Source organism: Bidens hawaiensis, unplaced genomic scaffold (assembly GCF_021521415.1).
Source record: "Bidens hawaiensis isolate Kalapana, Puna unplaced genomic scaffold, B.hawaiensis_p1.1 tig00002924_1, whole genome shotgun sequence".
NCBI classification, from domain to species: Eukaryota; Viridiplantae; Streptophyta; class Magnoliopsida; order Asterales; family Asteraceae; genus Bidens; species Bidens hawaiensis.
Window position 1 is genome coordinate 69737 of NW_027491157.1, and position 13865 is coordinate 83601.

Consider the following 13865-nt stretch of genomic DNA (forward strand, 5'->3'; position numbering starts at 1 on the left):
ACAAGGAAAAAATTCATCGGGTAATGATAAAAGCAAAAGGAGTTCTTCTGCAGGAGAGAAGAATAAGTTAAACAACAATCAAGCTCTTGTCGCTAACGAAGGGGTTGATTGTCGCCAACCATGCGGTATTTGAACCAGTTGATCAATTTGAAGATGCAAGTAGTGATCAAGTATCTAAAGAGAGCGATACATCAGACTCTGAAACTGATTCTTATCAGAGTTCGTCTGATAACTCATCTGTGCAAGTCAAATCTGACACTTCAAATCCTGATCACATCGAATCTTATGCTTGCATGGCTAAGATCGAGGTGGTATGTCCTAACCTTAGGTTAATGTAACTGAATCCTCAACTATTGTGTTAGAGTGTACTGAATGTGTTGAAATCAAATCCAAACTCGAAACAGCCTTAACTCAGAACACCTCTCTCACAAAAGAGCTTTTTATGATCAATGAGTGCTATAGATAGAAATCTAAATTGCTGGAACAATCGACTTTAAAAATCTAAAATCTGTCTGAAAGCAATCATGATCTAAAAGCTGAGGTTCAGTGTAAGATTATTGTGGTTGAACAACATTTTCAGGAGATTCTCAGACTCCAAACTTGCATGTCTAGACTGGAAAATGAAATTCTGGAATTGAAAAATAAACTTGGAAAATTTCGAGATTCCTTGTTTTTGTTAAATGAAATAATTGAAGTGAAAAATTCCCTCAAGAAAATTTAGGGTTTTTTGAGATTCCTCCTCCCTTTAAAGGAGATTACTGTAGCATTCTAGGTATTAAACAATGTCTTGAAGTGCTTACAGTTAACCTGAAATTGTTGATCAAAACAAATCAACTCAAGAACCGATTCACATCAAAAGTAAATCCGTTTTTACCAAAAATGAATTAGATGGTTCTGTTGAGGAGTTAGTTGAACAAGATGAGATTGTCAAAAGCAAGAATATTCCTGCTGACAATCACATCTTACGTGAACTTGAGAATTTGTACAGGCAATCTATGGTTCAAAATCTTTGTGTGAAACTTCTAAAACTCCTAAGGTATCATCACCTAATGTATCTCAATCAGACAAACCTTCGGTGTCTGATGAGGAGTTGATGTGATTCATAAATCCTCAACCAAAATCTTCAAGCGGGAAGATATTTAAATTAAAAGGTCTTTCAAAGGTTTTTTCGAATAAGAAGGTTCCTCTGAATCTTCTTAATCCAGAATTAATTGATAGTGTTTTTCAGGATGACACTTCAGAAGTCACTAAACTTAAACAAAAATTTAACAAATCTAAATTCAAAAATGTTTAAGAAAAGGTAAAGAACACCACATTTAAACCCATAAAATTTGTCAAATCATATGGGACGGAGAATTCATCTAATTCTACCAACCTAGAATTTTTCCAAAATAAAAAGGGATTTAAGTCTGCTGGCACAGAGAAAGTGTGTTTTGAAGAATCCAAGACTAAGGATCAACCCGTGCATGTAAGTCAACCAAGTTATTCACTACATAAGTCTTTAGATTCACGCTTAAGTTTTAAATGTGGTGAACCGAGACATGTTTCTAAAAAATGTAGAGCAAAGGTTAATGAGATCAAAGTGTCATCAAATTGTACGACTGAACTGAATGTAAAACCAAAAGAAAAACAAGTTGATGAGAGTGTTATAATGTATTCTAATGTCAATCCAAGAATAGTTGTTAGGATTGAATCTTTTAATGTAACAAACAAATGTGTTGACCGTGCTCAACCAATTTGTTCAAACACTGATTCGGGAATTATACGTGACGGATACTTAAAAAAGAAAAACAAGAAACCAGTCACCTATTCTCAAGTACCGAATACTAGTGTTAAGTTATCCTTTTCTCTGAAAGTATCAATAGGAGAGCCCAAGACTGAGGCTTGGGCTGCATTTTTGAACTAATCATTTACTTGTTTGTGCAGAGTTCATCCAAGTCCAGGTCTACTCACAAAGGGATTTTGGATAGTGGATGTTCTAGGCATATTACTTGCAACCTAGATCTTCTGAATAATGGTAAGGAATTCAAGGAGGTTATGTTGCGTTTGCTGGTAACACTGGGGGAATGGTTACAAAGGAGGGAGAAGTTTCAAACGGGAAAGTGACGTTTGAAAAAGTAAATTATTGTGAGAAGGTGGATCATAATTTGCTTAGTGTTTCTCAGATATGTGATAAAAAGTTTACCACCGTTTTCACATACAAGGAATGTGTTATCCTTCAACCGGGATACACGATTCCTGAAGATATGGTTGTCATGAGATCACCTCGATCGAATGATATTTATGTACTGGATATGAGTTATGATGTAAATGTTTCACCCACAGCTACAGGTTTCGTGTCTAAAGCTACCGAAAAGGAGTCTATCCTTTGGCATCGACACATGGGACACGTTCACATACGCAAGATGAATTTCAAGATCAATGATCATTGCATTGCGTGCAAGAAAGGGAAACAAAAGAAGAAATCACATCCAAGCAAGTCACTCAACACGATTGTTACACCACTGAACGGCTTCATATAGATCTCTTCAGTCCAGTGAATCGTGCAAGTATTGCTGGAGACTTATACTACTTGGTGGTGACTGATGATTTCTCACGTTACTCATGAGTGTTATTTATGGGATCGAAAGATCACACACCTATCTTAATTCAGAATCTGATTACGAAGATCGAATCACTTTACAAACTAAAAGTGAGACGAATTTGTAGTGACAATGGAACTGAATTTAAGAATAATGTATTGGATTACTTCTACATACAGAAAGAAATTCATCGGGAATTCAGTGCACCTTATGTTCCTCAACAGAATGGTGTATCTGAAAGAAAGAATCATACGTTGATTGAAGCTGTGAGAACGATGCTCGCTGATTCAAAGCTACCCGTTCAATTATGGAACAAAGCTGTGAACACAGCGTGTTATACTCTAAATCACGTACTAACAGTAAAGAAGTTCAAGAAGACGAGTTACGAGCTTCTGTACAATCGTAAACCAAACATAAAGTATTTGGAACCGTTCGGGTGTTCGTGTACCGTTTTTAAGAGAGATGATGGAAAGTTTGTTGAAAAAGCGTTTGAGGGTTATTTCTTAAGATATAATTCATCTAAGAAACGAGTCTTCAATATCTCTTCGGGTTTTGTGGAAGAAAGGTATAACGTTGATTGCCAAAGTTATACTACTATACGAACTTGTACAGGTCCTGACTGGATGTTCGATTACGACGGCTTATTTAATTCGTTTACATTAGTGGTTGAAGAAGTAAATGAAGATCTCATTAGATCTTATTTGGAAGAATAATGTCTTCCTATTCCAAGGTCTTCTTCGGTTGATGTAAATGACTCTCCTAATGTATTAGAAACGTCGAATGAAGTTTCTGAATCTTCCGATGATGCTGATTTTGTGGATTCATCATCAGTTCTTTTGGATGACGCTCCAGAGACAAACGAGCCAATTCTAATTGTTGATGAATTACCGACTATCTCTTTAGACACAGCTGAGGAAAATATCACCAATTTGTGTGATAACGTATATGTCCCTACCAATCCTTCCTTAAGGATTCATTCGAATCATCCGCAAGAACAGATAATTGGTAATGTGAACGATGGGGTTCGTAAAAGACACCAATTAGCTTATATATGTGATGATCAAATTGAAAGTAACGTAACTCCTACCGAGGATTCGATAGTTTGTGCTTATGCGGATTTGCACTCTTCGGGTATCCTCAGTATTGCACAATACACCTGCTTCCTATCACAGATAGAACCGACAAGTGTCACAATGGCACTCAACGAACCTTTTTGGGTTGAAGCTATGTAGGAGGAGCTGCAACAGTTTGTACGACTGGGTGTATGGGACTTAATTGATAAACCCGACCGTGTAAGAAAGGCTATTCCGACAAAATAGGTTTTTAAGTGCAAAAAGGACGACCGTGGGGTAATCATGAGAAAAAAATGCACGGTTGGTTGTTCTTGGTTACAATCAACAAGAAGGCATAGATTACACCAAAGTATATGCTCCGGTTGCACTACTGGAAGCTATACGTATATTTCTTGCCTATGCAGCCTATAAAAATTTTAAGGTTTATCAAATGGACGTGAAATCGGCGTTCTTGAATGGAGCTATTCATGAGGAAGTGTATGTGAAGCAGCCTCCTGGTTTCGAGGATCCAGACTTTCCAGAGCCTGTTTACCGATTAAACAAGGCTCTTTATGGTTTACACCAGGCCCCGAGAGCCTGGTACAGCACGTTGGCTGACCATCTGATATAAAGTGGATTCACGAGAGGGACTGTGGATTGTACGTTATCTTATAAGAACGTGGGTGATGATTTGCTCCTCGTCCAAATCTATGTGGACGATATCATTTTTGGTTTGACGAACGACAGCTTGTGTAAAGATTTTGAAAAGTCTTTGCAAACCAAATTCGAGATGAGCTCGATGGAAGAGATGAACTTTTTCTTAGGATTGCAAGTTCACCAGCCTGATTCCGGGATCTTTATCCATCAAACGAAATATGTGAACGATGTCTTGAGCCGATTCAAGATATCCGATGGCAAAATTCCTTCGACACCTCTTCTCGTGGGTCATAATTTATCACCGGATGAATTGGAGGATACCGTAGGTCCAACCCTGTATCGAGCTGTGATCGGATCTCTCATGTATTTGACTGCATCGCGACCTGATATTATGTTTGCTGTTTTTTTATGTGCAAGGTACCAATCGAGTCCCCGAGTGACCCACCTGGTCGCAGTAAAGCGCATCTTACATTATCTGAGGGGAAATCCAGACGTCGGGTTATGGTACCCCAAAGACGATAAGTTCGATCTCTCTGCTTTACTGATTCGGACTACGGAGGATGTAAAATCAACTTCAAGTCTACAACAGCGGGATGTCAATTCTTAAGAAACTAGCTTGTTTCCTGGCAGTGTAAGAAGCAGACAACGGTCTCAACTTCAACATCTGGAGCGGAGTATGTGGCGGCCTCGAGTTGCTACTCACAGGTTCTCTGGATCTAGCAACACTAGCGGGATTACGGTTTGAAGTTTCTTACTACTCCCATTTATATTGATAATTCTGCTGCAATTTCAATAACCAAAAATCCGGTTCATCATTCGATACCAAACACATTGAAATCTGTTATCACTTCATATGTAATTGTTTTGAAAAGAAATTAATATCAATTGATAAAACTCACACGGATTTTCAAAAGGCTGACCTTTATACCAAAGTGTTTGACAAAACACGTTTTCTGTATCTGCCGGGTATAAATGGTTTAAAAACTTTAAAACGTATTCAAAATCTTGGTTAAATAATTTTATTTCGATTTTTGTTGTTTTTAGGGGGAGAAAATATAAAATCCAAAAAATATTGCGTTTCCAGTTTGTACAGAGAAATTTAATAACTCCAAAAACATTTATATATTGAAAAATGTCAAAAACATTGAAAAATGCTCCTCAAAATGATTTTTTGAAGCCAAAAGGGAAAATGATAATACATTGACGGGATTGATCTAGTACACGAATAAACTAGATTAAAAATTACCGTAAGGCCAGCAATATGATATGCAAAGATAGGCTTGGCAGACTATATAAGAACTGATAAGATATAAAAATAATGAATGCCGAACCTAGTGGATTACATCTTGAAAGAATTGATACTATATCTGAATTAAGAAAAGTCAAAAGTCAAAATAATTACTGTGTGTGCATGCTTTCGTTTTTGAAGAAAATTCTGCTTGGTTTTTATTTTATTTTGCAAAGAAATTCAACTTCATTTTTTTCCTTTATTTTTATTCAAATATTGGATCCTCTCCTGGGCGATAAGATTATCCGACCTGAGGGTTAATATTTGAGTTTTCTGCTTTATTTTCTTGGTGTTTCGTACAAGCCTTGGACCTTCTCCGCGTACACTATAAGCACAAATGTGTGGAAGTCATGTATCGAACTGGGGGTTAAGGCCTGTACAACTTTAACTTATTTTTATCTTTTTATTTTGTTGAAATGGAACCTTATCTGCGTGTGGTAATACCGATCTTAAGGGAAAACTTTGACGTTTTGCTTTATTTTCCTTTTATTATTTTCGCATGAGTCACAGTTAATCAAAATTTGGAAAAATCAAAGAAAAACGTACATGTGAAATTCACTGTATAAGAGATAGAAATGTTATATCTGATTGATGGGGTCCACATAAGGTTTCGTACCTAATTGAACAAATTAAAGCATATGGTAAAGTTTCCGACAAGTCTCTGAAAAGTTTAAGAGGACAATTATATCTGCAAACATCGTTGGGTTACGTGTATAATAATCATCGAAATTGAAGTGTTTCTTAGTGACATTTTCGTCAATATGATTCCCTGCTCAACTCACAAAAATATGTACTGCTTTGATAGTTTGGCTGTTTACTATTTTTTTTTGTTATTTGTTAATTTAAAATCTTCGAAAATCCAAATTGAAGGACAATTATATCTGCAATCATCGTTGGGTTACGTGTATAATAATCATCGAAATTGAAGTGTTACTTAGTGACATTTTTGTTATTTTTTTTGTTATTTGTTATTTCTTTCTTTTTCACTTCTGCTTCAGTTTCGATTTACCAAGCTAGCGAATAATTCAAAAGAAAAAAAAAAGATCGACGCCCAAAATTTTTAGTTAATCGTGCTTAATGTATTTACAACTGGTATCAGTTGTGATTTAACGTAAAAATCCGTTTATTTTAAACATTATCGATCCTTGGTTGATCTGGTATAGTTAATGTATTCAATCAAATCCTAATTGGATGTGTTTGATTATTTTATTATTTGTTTTAGAACCCTAATTGGTTTTAACATTATTTAATTCCTTAATGAGATTGTGTCTCATTCGCTAAGGAAAAATGGAGATTCGTTGATTGGTTTAACGAATGTAAAGCCTTTCGTTATTTAAAGATTAACGAATGAGATTTCTCATTCGTTATAATGACATTTGTTTCCGTTGTGCATAACGAATGGAAGACATTCGTGTGACCATTAACGAATGGAATGATTTTAATGTATCATTCGTCAAGATTTTAACGAATGACACTTACATTCGTTAGAAATGTTAACGAATAACGTATATTCGTTAAAGTTTAACGAATGAATCTTTATTCGTCTAAAAGATTGACGAATCAGGATTATTAAGTTAACGAATGAGGCCATTCATTAGTTCAAAATTTGAACGAATGACCTTGGGTTGTGTGAAATCTGAGGGTTTATAATCCCAATGATAGACAAATGGGTTCTCATTCGCCTATTCCTATTCCATCATCTTCCTAAGAGAACTCTTGCCAAAATTTTCAAAAATCCTATACTTGTTTATCTATTCAATCGACTCATATTTCCGTATTATACAGGTATTGACGATGATGATGATATAATTTGTATGATTTTTCATCGGCTGTTAAGGGTTTAAGGAATTGATTGATATCTGCATGCTTATTGAACAGTTATCAGCGATTACTCCGTATAATTTAATCGATTAGCAAGCAGATTATATAAATTAGTGCATAAACTATCGATCTTCTTTGAAAGGATTAATTGATAAACTTCATAAGTATGTTAACAGATTAGATGATATTTTTCATCTTTTTTGACTCGTGTTAAGTCAAAATTATATCAAAGATTTGACTCTGGATTGTCAACGTGATATTTAGGATAGATTCATTAAGGGTTAACGAATGAGAGGTATATTGGTTGAAATTGTTAACGAATGCTTACTTGATTTGTTAACGAACGAATCATAACGAATCAGGTTGATTCGTTCAATATTTAATATTTGATTCGTTTGACATATGTTAACGAATCGGGTTGATTCGTTACGGGTAACGAATGTAACCTTTTAATGATAACGTATGTGTTATTCGTTTTAAATCACTTAATGAATGAGATAGCCATTCGTTATTCAAATATTATTCTAATGTTTGATACTGTTTTTTTTAACAGAAATGGCTGACGAAAATGTTCAGAATCCTGCTCCCGAGCAAGCTACAGTGTTATTGTCATGGAATGAAAATCATAATACATGTGCCTATCTTGAGCCAAAATTTGATGATACACCTATCTTTGGAGGAATGATCAGCTTCTTGACTCGTTCGAGAAATTACAAAGCGATATCTACTCGTACGGTAGTTTATCAAAAGATTATCCGTGCTTTCTGGGATACAGCTAGATTAAATGAAGCCGAGAATCAGATAGAGGCTGTTATTCAAGACAAACAAGTAGTGATTGATGTTTGAGTGATTCGAGACTCGTTGGGCTTAATTGATACTATTGACGATCAGTGTGAGTTCGAGAAGGATTTGATTAGAGGGTTATTCAGTCGAGTAAAGTATAATGGCGATTTAGGTAGATCTATGTACAACTGTGTGAACAATACAAGTATTTGCTTCATGTGTTGATACACTATCTCGGAGGTCGTAAAGGTGGGTTTGATGAATGCCGATCGATGCTTCAATCTGCTTTTGTTGCCTTAGTGTTAAATAAAACATTCAATTTTTCTAAATTTGTTTATTATCACTTGTAGAAAAATTTGATGAGCCGCCATAAGTTTCTAATGTATCCAAGATTTCTACAGATGATAATCAATGATCTACAGCCTGACTTGATTAAAGATCAAGATGATGTTATGAAGCCGAAGCACATGGATGACAAGACAATGAGTTGTTTGAGATCATACAGAGGTCAAAGTCTTGCAGATCGACCAAAGTTCAAACGTTTGATTGGTCATTAGGTGAATATTGATTATGTTGCACCGCCTTATGATCGTTGGATTCATGATGACTCCGACTCAGAACGTGAAGGTGGTGATGGTGGAAATGGTGGAGATGATGGGGGTGATGGTGGTCAAGGACCACAAGTTGAGTTAAGTTATGAGCAGAAACGTAAACGAAAAGGGAAAGAATTGATGGTGGAAAAGAATAATGAAGTAAAGAAGCAACGGGTTAGACGTGGTTCAGGGATTGAGATTCCTAGTTAACCGTTTGTTCGTTCGACTCCTCCTGTATCAGTTTCGGATCCTGTTCACACATCTCCTATGCCTCAACAGATTCCAAGGTCACCGACTCTGGTTCATATGCCAGTATCTCCAGTACCTTCTTCTATGACCTTGATGACTACTTCAGGATCAGATCCTATTTTCGGTGACATCCTTCAGACTATTTTGGCTCGTATACCTACACCGCAATCTACTACTCCAGTGAATCCTGTTACACCTACATAGTTGCCGAGACCTGAGCACTCATTTATGACATTTACTCGCCCTCAGGGTCCGTTGCAACCAGTTCATCTAAACTTCTTTGGTTTGAATCTTCAAACTCAATGGTTTCATATGATGAATCTGTTGCACCTTCAACAGTCTCAAATGCAAGCTGACAGAGCTGCACATGAGCTAGCGCAAAGGAATTTGTTGCGACATATTTAGTTCATTCAACGCGAAAACAGGGAACTTAGAGCCCTTGTTGACTTGTAAAGACGATGAGTTGAAGAAATTAAAGAACGATGAAGATGATCAGGATAGAACAGGTGGTGGGGTAGATCAGCAATCGAGCGGCAGTTTTGCACCGTCGACAAAACTGATTGTGCCATACAAGGATTACACGAGAGCTAAACCGATTGATGTCATTCTAGCAAATATGATTTTATTTGTGGGGATGAATGGAGTAGTGTATAGTATGGTTAACGCGGATGAGATCGAAGAAGGTGAATTTGTTGATCATTCGTTAACAAAAGAACAAATTGCCTTGCTTCTGGATCTAAATGAAGATGAGGTGGATGTGTTGGGTTAGATTGTCGACGTGGATATTGAAATAGAGGAAAGTACTAATACAGGCATTCCACACAGGAATGTGCCTGATTTTGATGAGGTAGAGGTCGAAGACGTCACTACTGAGGAGTACCCTGAGTTCTATGCCGACAACAACAACAACAACTCAGGTATTCCGTTTTTCACTACTGAGCATTTTGATGCAGTAGAACGTCGATTGCGTGAAGAGATTGAGAAGTAGAACTAAGCTGCTGAAACAAGTTACCTCATAGCAAAAGAAAGAAAACAGAAGCGTGCTTTGGAAGGTATGTTCGAGCATGATATGCAAAGAATGAACAAGATGATCGAGGCCTTTAGATATCATGAGAAAGAGGAAGTAAAACTGGCCAAGGCTCGAGCATCAGCATACCAAATGAAGAAGTACAAGCCAGCAACAGATGTAAGAGGTGATTTGGTCGCGTGGTAGTTTGATCGGAACTTAATGTATATATCGTGAAGTGGGTGCGTGGTATTTATTATTTTAAACGCCCACATGATATCTTATCTATGCCTAGATGGGATGTGAGTACACAAGCAAACCGACCGTTCGTGAATCGTGGGAATGATCAGTGGGCTGGGTGGTTCTATAAGCAGTTATTACATGAAACCCGTTTCGGTTTCAAGTTCTTCAAGCCGCAGGTGCCGACTCACAAGTATATGATGAGATTGATACACGCACAGGCTGGAGGAAGATGATATTGCAAGTGAAGCCGCCAAGGACGATGAAGAGGGCTCCAATGAAGATCTTTCCTCAGAGTCTATCCACCTCGTTTAATTATTGGTACTACGACAATCATACAGCAGAAGCGGTTATTGTATTCGGTCATGGTTCAAACACGAAGACGATACGTGTGATTTATCCAATGTGGCTGGTTAACTTATCTGAGTCTGACAATGATGCGTTATTTACAAGTCAGATCAGGTTTGCTAACGTATGCGACTACGAGCTTGCTATGCAGTTTCCGAAGGTCGTTAGAGTCTGGTACGCATACAAGATTCATAGTTGTAATGACTGGAAGACCAAGATGTTCCAAAGATGAAAGATAAAGAGCTCGAGACGAGGGGGAGTTTGTTGATACATGTGTTGTCCGACTCGGTCTTTATTGACAGATAATGTAATAGTTTAATGTTATAGGAGTTATTAATATAAATATGCCTAAGTGTAAGGCACATTTGTTACTCCGTAACGAATGTGTCACATTCGGGTTAATGTAAGTCCCATTCGTTAACCAAGATTAACGAATGGAACATAACGAATGTGGGTTATTCGCTATCATCAAAGTATTAACGAATAAGCTTGTTTATTCGTTTAAGTAAGTGTAACGAATGACTCATTCGTTAAATCTATCTTAACGAATGAGGTCATCTCCTATAAATACCCCCTGTAAGTTATTCTAATGTAACAGTTCTTATTATTACACATTGCCTCTCGTTACTCTGCCCGATTATCCTCTCAACACACACATTACACACACTAACGTATTCCTAGCCTAATCGTATAACGAATCAACCTGAACATTGATGTCATCACAAGATCTAGATCCGTCTATTCTCTTTCACCCTCGTTTTGGACAATTCAACAACTCTTTCTCAACAATGTCCACAATATCCATCAAAGGCAAAGATTTCAACTCACATAGGCTTTCAAAATACTGCACACCGTATGTTCTCCTAACAGCAATCTTTCTAATCTTCAAGAGAGAAGCGATACTAACAACCTTTCCCAGTTTCACTTATTTTTCCTTCTTGTAATACTTGACTGGATTCAAGTATATACGTTTAGGCTTGATCTTCCTTCTCTAAACAATTCTTCTTGTTCTTGACTAGTAACTTCAGCTTCTTTAGTAGCCTTGCTCTTATCAGAAGGTATTGAATTACCCTGGCTATCCAATTCTTCACTAATCATTTCAATTTCTTCATCAATTTCAGGAAAGACTCGATCTGCATTAACGTAAGTCACAGTCTCTTTATCTAATTCCTTCTCCTGTATAATCTCATTTACTAGAACAGCATTTTCTTCAACCATCGACCCTAAATCTTTTTCAAAATCAAAGGTAAACTCTTCTTCAGTTACATTCAACATTCGTGCTAGGTCGGCTCGAGTTACTTCAATCTCACCTTCTTCTAACTCCTCTCCAGTAGATGAAAATCTAGCCGGAGGCTTATAATCAATTGGATCAACATCCAATACTTCCAGCTCATCTGTTTTCCACCAGTCTAGTTTTGTTCATGAGAAGGCTCACTTTCAATCACTAGTTTATTAACAGTTTCAACAACTGTACCAGTTCCTGCACCAATCAATACACCCAGTCCACCACCAGAACTCGGATCATCCTGATCATCATCATCATGACTAGGAGAATCACCAAAATCTAATAGTTCTTCATCTTCCTTTTCTTCTTCAACATCTGGTTCTGCTGGTGCTACAGGCTCAATCATAACTTGTTCTTCAACAACCTGTTTCATTACAGACTCAACTATAGGTTCAACCACCTGTTCAACTTCAATGACTAGCACAATCTTAATGATGATCCACCAATATCTGGGATTTCAACATGTACAGTAGATTCATCAACCTTCCCTTTTCCCTTTGCATCAACACGATCTTGATCATATTGTGTTTTGAATTCATTTTCTTCAGAAAGTGCATCACCACTATAAACTTTTGTAAACACTAAATCATCTGACTTCTCAACCTCCTCTCTAAACTTAAACCCCAACTTTTCTTCCAAAATTGTAAAGTATCTCATATGAAGATGTAGCAAATCAGCTTGTTGTTTACGTCTTAGTTCACCATCTTCAATGATTTTTCTTTGGTCTGCATTCTCTTTACGAAGTCTCTCATTCTCAACAACCAAGCTATCGATCTTTATACCTTGTTCTGTCACAAGAGATTTCAACGAATCATGATCTCGAAATGTTGGAAAATCACAAAAACAGCTTGCATCGAGTGAAGGTAAACTGTAACCAGGAGCTTTTTCAGTTGCCTTAGGAGATACACGTGGCTCATGTACTTGTGGAAAGGGTTCCACAACAGGTGTCTTCAACACGTTGTCATCTCTCCCTAAATCAACTCCTGGCTCTTCAACTATAAACTCCGAATTTATAGAAGTTACTACAATTTCAGGTTCTTCAATATCCGGCTCATCAATGAGTTTCAACTTGGGTGATGAAGTGCTGTTTGACTTTTTCTTAATACGAATAACCTTCGGTTTTATAGGCTTCTCCATCACAGTCTTAGGAACATAAGACTCACCTTGTTCCTTAATAGTCTTTCTTTTCTTTGAGCTTTCAGCCTTTTTCTCAAATCTAGCACGTGGATTGGCCAACCTCATTCGTCTACCCTCATAATCCGCATCTGTCTCTTCGAGATCCTTATCTGAAGTTGCAGAATACACCTCATCTTGTGTTACTGGTGTGACTACTTCTTTCTTGAGCACCTTTTGTTTCTTTTTCTTCGATGTTACCGATTCATCTTCCGATTCAAACTCAATCTTGATAAACCGTTTACCTACATGTTTATAATCCATCATCAATCTATCCTCCTCTTCCAGATCCGAATCACTCCCATCATTTCTCCACTTGTTCTCAGTAGGATCTACATACTAAGGATTCTTTAAGTGCCCAAATAAACCTCTGAACTTAGGAATATCTGCTTCTTTGACTCTCTTGTCGGAAGCTAACTTTGACAGATTATTGCCCGTAACATGATCAAGAAAAATCTTTTCCCTTTCCTTTTTAACTTGAAGAAACACATCCTCAACAAACATCTGTACGAATCTAGGATACTGCAACCACTGTTCATCTCCAAAATTCATTATCATGTTATCTAAAATCATACGAGAAAAATTGTATTTTAAATTCAAGCACAAAGCAGCCATCGTGCTCATCTGGTAATCTAGAATAACCTCGTAAACTCCTTTGCGATGTCCTAGGCAATGAATTATTATATGAACAAGATACTTGAACGGACTGGATAATGCAGTCTTCCTAAGAGCTAAACTGTTCAACGAATCTCTATAACCCATACGAAGCACACAACCTGTCACCAACT